At 32.1% G+C, this 9,009-nt stretch overlaps 2 long non-coding RNA genes across 2 annotated transcripts; one reads left to right on the top strand and one right to left on the bottom strand.

Moving 5' to 3' along the window:
- Nucleotides 1-383: 383 nt before the first annotated feature.
- Nucleotides 384-2,035, bottom strand: LOC126882158 (uncharacterized). The gene is made up of 2 exons (XR_007697185.1): nt 1,715-2,035; nt 384-837 (listed from the first exon to the last, which is right to left on the bottom strand). It is a non-coding gene; the product is annotated as an uncharacterized LOC126882158 (long non-coding RNA).
- On the top strand, nt 2,035-6,228 carry LOC126882152 (uncharacterized). The gene is made up of 2 exons (XR_007697177.1): nt 2,035-4,319; nt 4,449-6,228. It is a non-coding gene; the product is annotated as an uncharacterized LOC126882152 (long non-coding RNA).
- Nucleotides 6,229-9,009: the final 2,781 nt, after the last annotated feature.

The following is a 9,009-nucleotide window of genomic DNA, read 5'->3' as shown; positions in this document are numbered from 1 at the left end:
AGTCTTTATTTTCACTTTCAGAAAGATTTTTCAAAAAATGTTTTAATACTTACCAGTATCTTTGTTTCCGTTTAGTGCTAAGATTGTTTTGTTAGAAAGCTGTTACTTAATTTTTTTTAGATACATTTGATTTCCCGAGCAAGGGTCATTCATCTTTATCAACTGCAACCCTAATTGAAAAGAGATTGTTGAGTTACTTTATATATTTTTTAGATACCTGCAATTTCCATCTACAAACTTTAATGGATTTCCAAATTATTAGAGTACCAACCAAAGTATGTAGGTACTATAAAAATTATGGGTTACTTTTTAATATTTTAGATTTATTTTGATATTTTTGTAATTAATTTTTGATTTTGTAATTCATTGTAAGATATACATGATTTGTGTTTATTGTATTTTATTTATTAATATTTTTATTTGAACACATATAAAATTGTACCACTATATATTATAAAAGTATGAAATAAATTGATTTGTATTTGACAATAAGTTTTTAATTCACTACACTAAGTTTGCAGCAATAACATTTCTTCGTATTCTCTATACACGTAACATACAACCATTATTTCGATTTTCCTCATCTGGAATCATTTTCGTTGGAACTTTATTATGTTCTTCACTTCTTCATTGTTTTAAAGAGGAAGATGTTCTTTCATAATCATATGAAATGTTTGAAATAAAAAAATATATTATAATGTTTGAAGTTTGTATTTCACTACACTAAGTATGCAGCAATAACATTTCTTCGTATTCTCTGTCCTTCTAACATACAACCATTATTTCGATTCATCTTGAAACATCATTGGAACTTCAAGATGTTCTTCACTTCACTATCTAAAAGAGGAATACATTCAATCATAGTATCCAATGTAACAAAGAAAATAAATATAATGTTTGCATTTTAGCAATTTTTGCACGATGTACCACGTAAAGTTGATACACAATTAAAAGTGACTGATAAGAAAGCATAAAATAAGTTTTGTTTCAACTTTATAACAGTAAGAAGTACATGATCAAGTGCGTTCATAACAAGTCTATCCCTTTCGAATCCCTATGCAGTAGCTATCTCGACACTTTTAACAATCACATTTAGAAGTTCAAAGGATTGTATTTCTACTGTACTTGATTCAGCATTGTTTTTAATTAGATCCAAACATTTATTTGTTTAGGTAAAAAATTTGTTTCATTCAAAGATGACACATTCACAAAATTATATTTATATATATGACTTTGAGTTTCACTTAAAACAGAATTTTTCTTGAGGATAATCTGGTTTTTACTAAAAATGTCAGAAGAATCGTTTTACAAGTTGACACATTTGATTCTGAAAAGTCTTGGATAGTTTACTGGCTTTCAATTAAACAGGAATTCCATTTCCAATAACCTGGCTTTCTTTACATTCTCTAGTTTTTTGAGTTGTATAATTTTCATGTCTTTTGAGAGACCTTTTTAAAATAATTTTTTTAACTGTATTTGTACTTTTTTTATGACTTTAGCAAAGGAATTGCATTTGGCCTTAATCATGCATCTTTTGTTGGCAAATCTAATTAATAAAGAGGTAACATTTAATCATAAGCTTTGAAAACAGATCAAAAGTAACCTTAAAAGTACATGGCAGTTTATAAATGTCTATTGTATAATAATAATTAGCTTTCTTAAAATGAAGTGAACTCTTGTGATAGGATAAACATGTTTTAATTGTAATACTTACAGTTTTCCAGTCGTTTAATTGATCATTTTCATTTTATTCCCAAAATAAACAGTTACAACCACATAACCCCATTTGTAATAGGTAAACAAATTCGTCATTTATATGTTATTTATGCGACTTTTGCTGTTGAATCCAATTTTAGCACATTTAAAATATATTAAATATTGTTAGCAAATCGATTTTGTTCACTAATATCTTTAGAAAACGGCATTATAAGCAGAAAAAAACAAACTTTTCTATATGTAAACATTGTAAATGTCAGCACAATAGGTCCCGACGGCGGCCATGACACTTTGGCAGTTAGGAAGGGGTACGATTACGGTTTATCCCCACGGTTATTAGACTTTATTACGGTTGTCTTGTCCGACGGTGGTGGGGAGACTTATATTTTTGACTTTACGTCACAAGAGTTTACATTCCCATATTTTTAAATGATTTTCGATCATTGAATGTGTGTTATTGTGTATATATGTGTATTATTTGTGTTATTATGAAATAATTAGACAAATAGTACACTTTTTGTCTTATACCGGGTGGTGAATCGTAAAAAGGGCCATAGAAAACTCAATGTAAAATTCTGAATTGTTGAATTCCTGCTTTCCTAATTATTTTACATCAAAAGTCATGAGAGAATACTTGTAGAGAATTAAAATCTGTATTAAAATCAAAAGTTAAAATTGTTCTACGATTTAAATGCATTCCAAAATTTTGAAAAATATGATACATTTGCCACAATAGGTATGCGTGTAAAAGTAAGGCCACACGTTACTATTTAACTGACAGTGCTCACACCATTGACTGAATAAAAAAATCTTTATTATTAATCCTTTCTCCGCAACTGAGAGTATCTTATCAACTGTATTGTTTTTAAACAATAGATGATAAAATAAAAATATTGACAGTTCAAAAATGTGAACATTATTGCATTGTGTGTGGCCTAAGTTTGGGCTGAAAACTAAAATGTATTACATTTTTACAAAATTTTGGAATATGTTTAATTACGTAGACCAATATTAACAGTTATTTCCAATACAGATTTCAATCCTCTACAAATAGTTTCTAATGTCTTTTGATGTACAATAATTATTAGGGAAGCTGGAATTCAACAGTTCAGAATTTTACATTGAGTTAATGCAAAATTTTGACGCATGTCAAAATTCTCAATGTGTTTTAATTGTATTCATTTTTTTCGAATCCTGAGAAAACTAATAAATATTTTTGAAAAATTTAAACTCAGAATGAAAGACTACATTATTACCGAGGGCTGAAAGTCCCTGAAAACTTCTAGAATGTTTATATTAATAAGTTACAGGGCTGAAAATAAAAGAGAAGTGTGATCTTTAATTTCAAATATTTCATTCAATAGAATCTGCTTGTTTATTCTAAGGGGCTTTCCGCCCTCGGTAATAATGTAATCTTGCATCCTGCGTTTAAATTTTTCTAAAATACTTGGTTTTCTCAGGATTCGAAAAAAATCATATTACGATTCAAATGACAGTAAACTCTCGTGACGTAATCTCACCCTTAATGTTCATTGGTTAGTCGATTTAGGCAACCGTAGTAATGTCTAAGAACCGTGGTTTATCCCAATACCAATTACGGGATCAAATAGCAAAATAATTCAATAAAATATTAACTTGCGTTAACTTTACGTTAATGAAATACAGTCAAACCTGTCACTAACGGCCACTAAAATGAAAGAACTATTGGCCGATATAGAAAAGTGGTCGTTATTGCCAGTTTTTGTAGCCTAGATATACAGTACAACCTGTGTTACTGGCCACCTGTACTAACGGCCAGTTTAAAAATTCCCCAAACCAATTATATCTAGACTACAAAAACTGGCAATACTGGTCACCTTTCTATATCGTCCAATAGCTTTTTCATTTTTAGCGGCCGTTACTGACAGGTTTTACTGTAATTAGTGTGGGGAATTTTTAAACTGGCCGTTAGTACAGGTGGCCGGTGTTGGCAGGGGGCCGGTAACACAAGTTTTACTGTAGTTTAAATCGAAAAGATTAAATCTTAATTCAAAATTGTATATTAAATTATTACAATTATAAACTATATAGTTTAATATCCAAAACATGTTTTGATTTCATGTAATGTAATGAAAATCTTATTTGTAAATTATTGGTTACAATGTTTAACAACAGGAAATATTCAAGAATAAATAAAATAAAAGTTTCCCCTAACAACAAAACATTCCAGGAATTCTACTATCAAAGTTCTATTCCGTGAACATCTGATTAAATTATGGCTGGAAAGTTACCACAAGATATTCTATGAAAAGAGTACAATGTCCTCCTGGAGGGGTAAAATTTTCCATACTCTAAAGAGAGGCCATTTACTATTCAATTTGCGTTCATTTTCAAATTTGCCGCGCGAGTATCTATGTAGCGTCGCGTGGTCATTGGTCATCAAGTCATTTTATTTCATTTTCATCATAAGATAACCTAAAAATTTAGTAAAAATTTTGATTGGAAAAAAATGCATCGATAAGGGGGTGAAAAATGGAAATTAGTGGCTTTTTTTTGCTGTACTCAACTGTACTGTTTAGTATTTATGCTAGTTTTGGCTATGGCTGGATCTCTTAAACAATTATGTAAGTATTATAAAATCCGTTTTCAATTTTCTTTATGAAACGAATCATTTATGCATGTATTACCTGTAAATATTTTGATTTTTAATTGTAAAGAATAGAAAAATTACCGTTCATTTTAATTTTTTTTAGAATCAGCTGAAAGTGGTCTACAAAAAACCAGATATAACCAAAATAAAGATATAAAAAGTGTATTGGCTAATTGGAAGAAACTCAACATTGTCCATGCATAATAAGTTATTACTTTATAAACAAATATTAAGACCTAGGAATGGAACCTGGATATAATCATCAAGAAGATAGCAGGAATCCCGACAAACAACAGGAAATCCAGCTCCTCGATACTACTGGGCAAACTAGAAGATTGAAGAGGACAAAGCCTTTTGAACTAGTTTGAGTGATAGGTGATAGTGAAAAGCAGAGCATAGTGCGTGATGTGGCTGTGTATGTTAGAATAGTGCACGATCTTGTTAGATTAGATAAGAGACAGTATCGGGTAAGCTCTTCATTTTAAGAAACAGTTGTAATTTAGGTTAAATTAAAATTGCTCATTGGTCAGTTATGACCAGATTGCTTTTTTTTATGTTTGACAAAAAGGGCGTAAGTCAGAATTGCACATTGCTAATGTTTTGATGATTTCTGGACCAGCAAAAAACTGTTGTAGACGTAAACTGTATGTACCAATAAAAAGAGCCGATTTTTCTGGTCCAGAAATCATCAAAACATTATCGATGTGCATTTCTGACTTAAGCCCTTTTTCCCAAACATCAGAGAATTGCAATGTACAAATTCTCCTATCTGATTTTTCATGAATTTTGTAGGAGACGAAAAACCATTTTTAGGATCATCTCCTGCTTTCACATGTAAATTTTGACATGTCTTGTAGTAAATAAATAGTTGAATTTACTACAAAACATGTCAAAAAATATATGAAAACAGGAGGTGACCATAAAAAAAGTTTTTAGTCTCTCTTAAAAAAACTCATGAAAAAACAAATCGGAGGTATGTCACATCAGTGACTATATCCAGGGAATGTCTAAAAAATATACTTTGATGTCCCAAGAACCAAATATAACCTTTATATATATATACAGGGTGTAACAAAAATACAGGTCATAAATTTAATCACATATCCTGGGACCAAAAATAGTTTGATTGGACCTAACTTACCTTAGTACAAATGTGCACAAAAGAAAAGTTACAGCCCTTTGAAGTTATATATTAATAGCACCAAGGGCCTTAGAGGCCCATGGCTTGAAAAGTTTGTTTTTTTCTTCATTTTCACGTTTCTTTATGTACTGAGATCTTCTCTGGCTTGATATGTGATTTTTCTCCATTCCTTCCTCTTATTCATTTTTCTTTTCTGACCCTGTAACACCATTCTTTCCAAATCTTTTTCGACCTCTTGCTTCCATCTATTTTCCGGTCTTCCTCTTCTCTTTCTTGAAGCTATAGTGTAGTTTAGTACCCTTTTCGGAGTCCTCGTTTTTGGCATCCTTTCAATGTGACCTCGTGATCTAAGTCTCTGTGCCTTTATCACTCATTTGAAGTTACAAAATGAAAAGTGATTTTTTCCAATGTATCGAAAACAATGTGCTTTTGTGCACGTTTCAATTTAATTATTATTGTAGTACCTACCATTTAAACAACATTTTAAAAACTTTTTTGCCTCTTATTGCTTTTTCAAAAAGTCAATTTTTATCGAAATATTTTGAATATTTGTCAAATCCACCACATATTTGTATATGGTTAAGTACGATTATGGAGACTTGGTAATAATATGCAAACTTATTTATGCTTTACATTTTTAGGTATATTTTGAACCATATTAAAAAAGAAGCCAGACTCGATAAAACGTGCCTTATCGAAAAAATACAAAGAGGCAAAAAAGTTTTGAAAACACTCTGTTTAACTAATGGTAGCTCAGTAATAGTTTAATTGGAACATACACAAACATTTGGGGGGTTTAAAGGAACAAAACCCCCATAAAATTTTTACGTGGACATATTAAAAAAGAAGTCGCAACTCGATAAAAACTGCCTTATCTGAAAAATACTAAGAAACAAAAATATTGAATTTAACTAATGGTACCACAATAATAAAATTGAATTGGAACATACACAAAAGTTTGGGAGGATTTAAGGGATCAAAACCCCCATAAAATTTTTATGTGCACAAATTTCACCATAATTTTTCTTTAAGATATTCCTGCCATAATAATGCCACATGTCCATTTTAAATAAAAAATCGCTAATAGTTTTCGATATAATCGAAAAAATCGATTTTCATTTTGTAATTTCAAAGGGCTGTAACTTTTTTTTATGTGCATATTTGTACAAGGTAAGTTAGGTTCATTTGAACTATTTTTGGTCCCAGAATATGTGATTTAATTTATGACCTGTATTTTTGTTACACCCTGTAAATACAGCCCATTACGCACCACCTTAAAAAATGGGCATTTTTGATGTCTCGAATTTCCTAAACCTGTTGTTGCATCTAAGTGATTTTTTTATAATATTCTAGCCTAGGCCCTAGAATATGTTACCTCCTTATGCTTGTCATGCACAGGGAGCTATACTGTAATATATATTATATCACATTACTATAGAGAGCGATATGATATAATATACATATATTACAGCATAGCTCCCTGTGCATGACAAGCTTAAGGAGGTAACCTATAGCCTAGGCTATAATATTATAAAAACATCACTTAGATGGGACAACAGGTTTAGGAAATACGAGACATCAAATATACCCCATATTTAAGGTGGTGCGTTAATTTCTTGGAGAAGTGTATTGTAATTTAATGTAAATAATGTAATATCCAATAATTGTAATTTGATATAAGATGAAATATAAGTTCCTTAAAAAATATATTTTTTATTTCCCACAATACATTCTCCACAGGTCTGAATATCGTCGCTAGACGTCCACCGAATGACGTTCCAGGACGTTAGATGGATGTTCAGCAGCAAGACATTGGACCAAACTGGGACATCCTATGAATGCCCAAATGACGTCCACCGAACGTCCCCTCCGACGTTAGGTGGACCTCCATTGGATGTTTGGCAACTTGGCCTTTGGACCAAAATTGGACGTCCTGTTAAGGTCCAATTCACGTCCCCTAGGACGTCCGATTAAGGTCCAATTTACGTCCGATTAAGGTGCAATTTACGTCCGCTTAAGGTCCGATTAAGGTCCAATTTACGTCCGATTAAGGTCCAATTTACGTCCGATTAAGGTCCAATTTACGTCCTATTAAGGTCCAATTTATGTCCGATTAAGGTCCAATTTACTTCCGATTAAGGTCCAATTTACGTCCGATTAAGGTCCAATTTACGTCCCCTAGGACGTCCGATTAAGGTCCAATTTATGTCCGATTAAGGTCCAATTGACGTCCGATTAAGGTCCAATTTACGTCCGATTAAGGTCCAATTTACGTCCCCTAGGACGTCCGATTAAGGTCCAATTTACGTCCGATTAAGTTCCAATATACGTCCCCTCGGACCTTAGATGGACGTCCAATGGACGTTCGGTAGCGCGACATTTGGACCAAAATAGGACGTATAAAGGACGTTCCTCGGACGAAAACGGACGTCCAAAGGACGTCCCTAAAGTCCGTGAAGGACGTCCAATGGACGTCCATTGGACGTCCTTGTGCTATTAGGGATCTCTCCTCTTCGCTATTATAACTATATGACCAGAAGAGGACACTGTTAGGCTCTTCATCTTATTGCAGTTTGATCGTGAATATCCCTATTTTACCCATTCATGGTTTGGCTACTTTTCCCATACATGCTTTTCATTGATTCTCATTTGTTTCGAACTCCTGTCATATGTTATATAATCTATATATAGTCGGTTCTCTAAACTCAGACACAACTGGCTAGTGATTTTAGTAAGTAATTTTGCCAATTTGGTAAAATTGGCAAAAAAAAATAATTATTAAATAGTTATAATAACTACTAGTTAGTAATTTTGGCAAAATTAGCAAAAAACAAAAAATTACCTACTAAAATCACTAGCCAGTTGTGTCTGAGTTTAGTGAACCGACTATATATGAATTATACAGTGATGAGTGCACTAATAACTGGCAAAATAACGCAAAAGATGGAAAACATAATACATTGTGTAACAAAAAAAGATGAAACTAGTGGAGGTGGAGATTACCGTTATAAACGTAAAAATTACAATTACATTACATAGTTTCCCACCTTTTGACGTATCAGAGGTGTATGACAACTGTCACTGTGACAGTAGAATTTCATAAAATACTCCTGTCACATGTCTAAAGGTGAGAAACTATGTAATGTAATGTTAGGGGCTGTCCATTAATCACGTGAGGCTCGAAAGGAGGGGGAGGAGAGGTCCATAAAAAATCACGAAATGTCACAATACAGGTGATATAGGTGGTCTTAAACCTTTCCATGTATCACCAAGGGGGAGGGGGGGTTAAAAAATGCCAAAAAAATATCACGTGATTAATGGAGAACCCCTTACTTATTTATATGTGTATAATGATAACTTCCACCTCCACTAGTTTCATCTCTTTTTGTTTCACAATGTATTATGTCTTTCATATTTTGCGGTTATTAGTGTGCTTATCATTGTAGGTATACAGATAGACAGATATGTAAGTATATATTATGAATATTATACAACAAATATGATAGAGGCTCGAAACAAATGG

Source organism: Diabrotica virgifera, chromosome 3 (genome assembly GCF_917563875.1).
Source record: "Diabrotica virgifera virgifera chromosome 3, PGI_DIABVI_V3a".
NCBI lineage: Eukaryota > Metazoa > Arthropoda > Insecta > Coleoptera > Chrysomelidae > Diabrotica > Diabrotica virgifera.
Note: the sequence above shows the minus strand (reverse complement) of the source record. Positions and strands in the feature narration are given on the sequence as shown.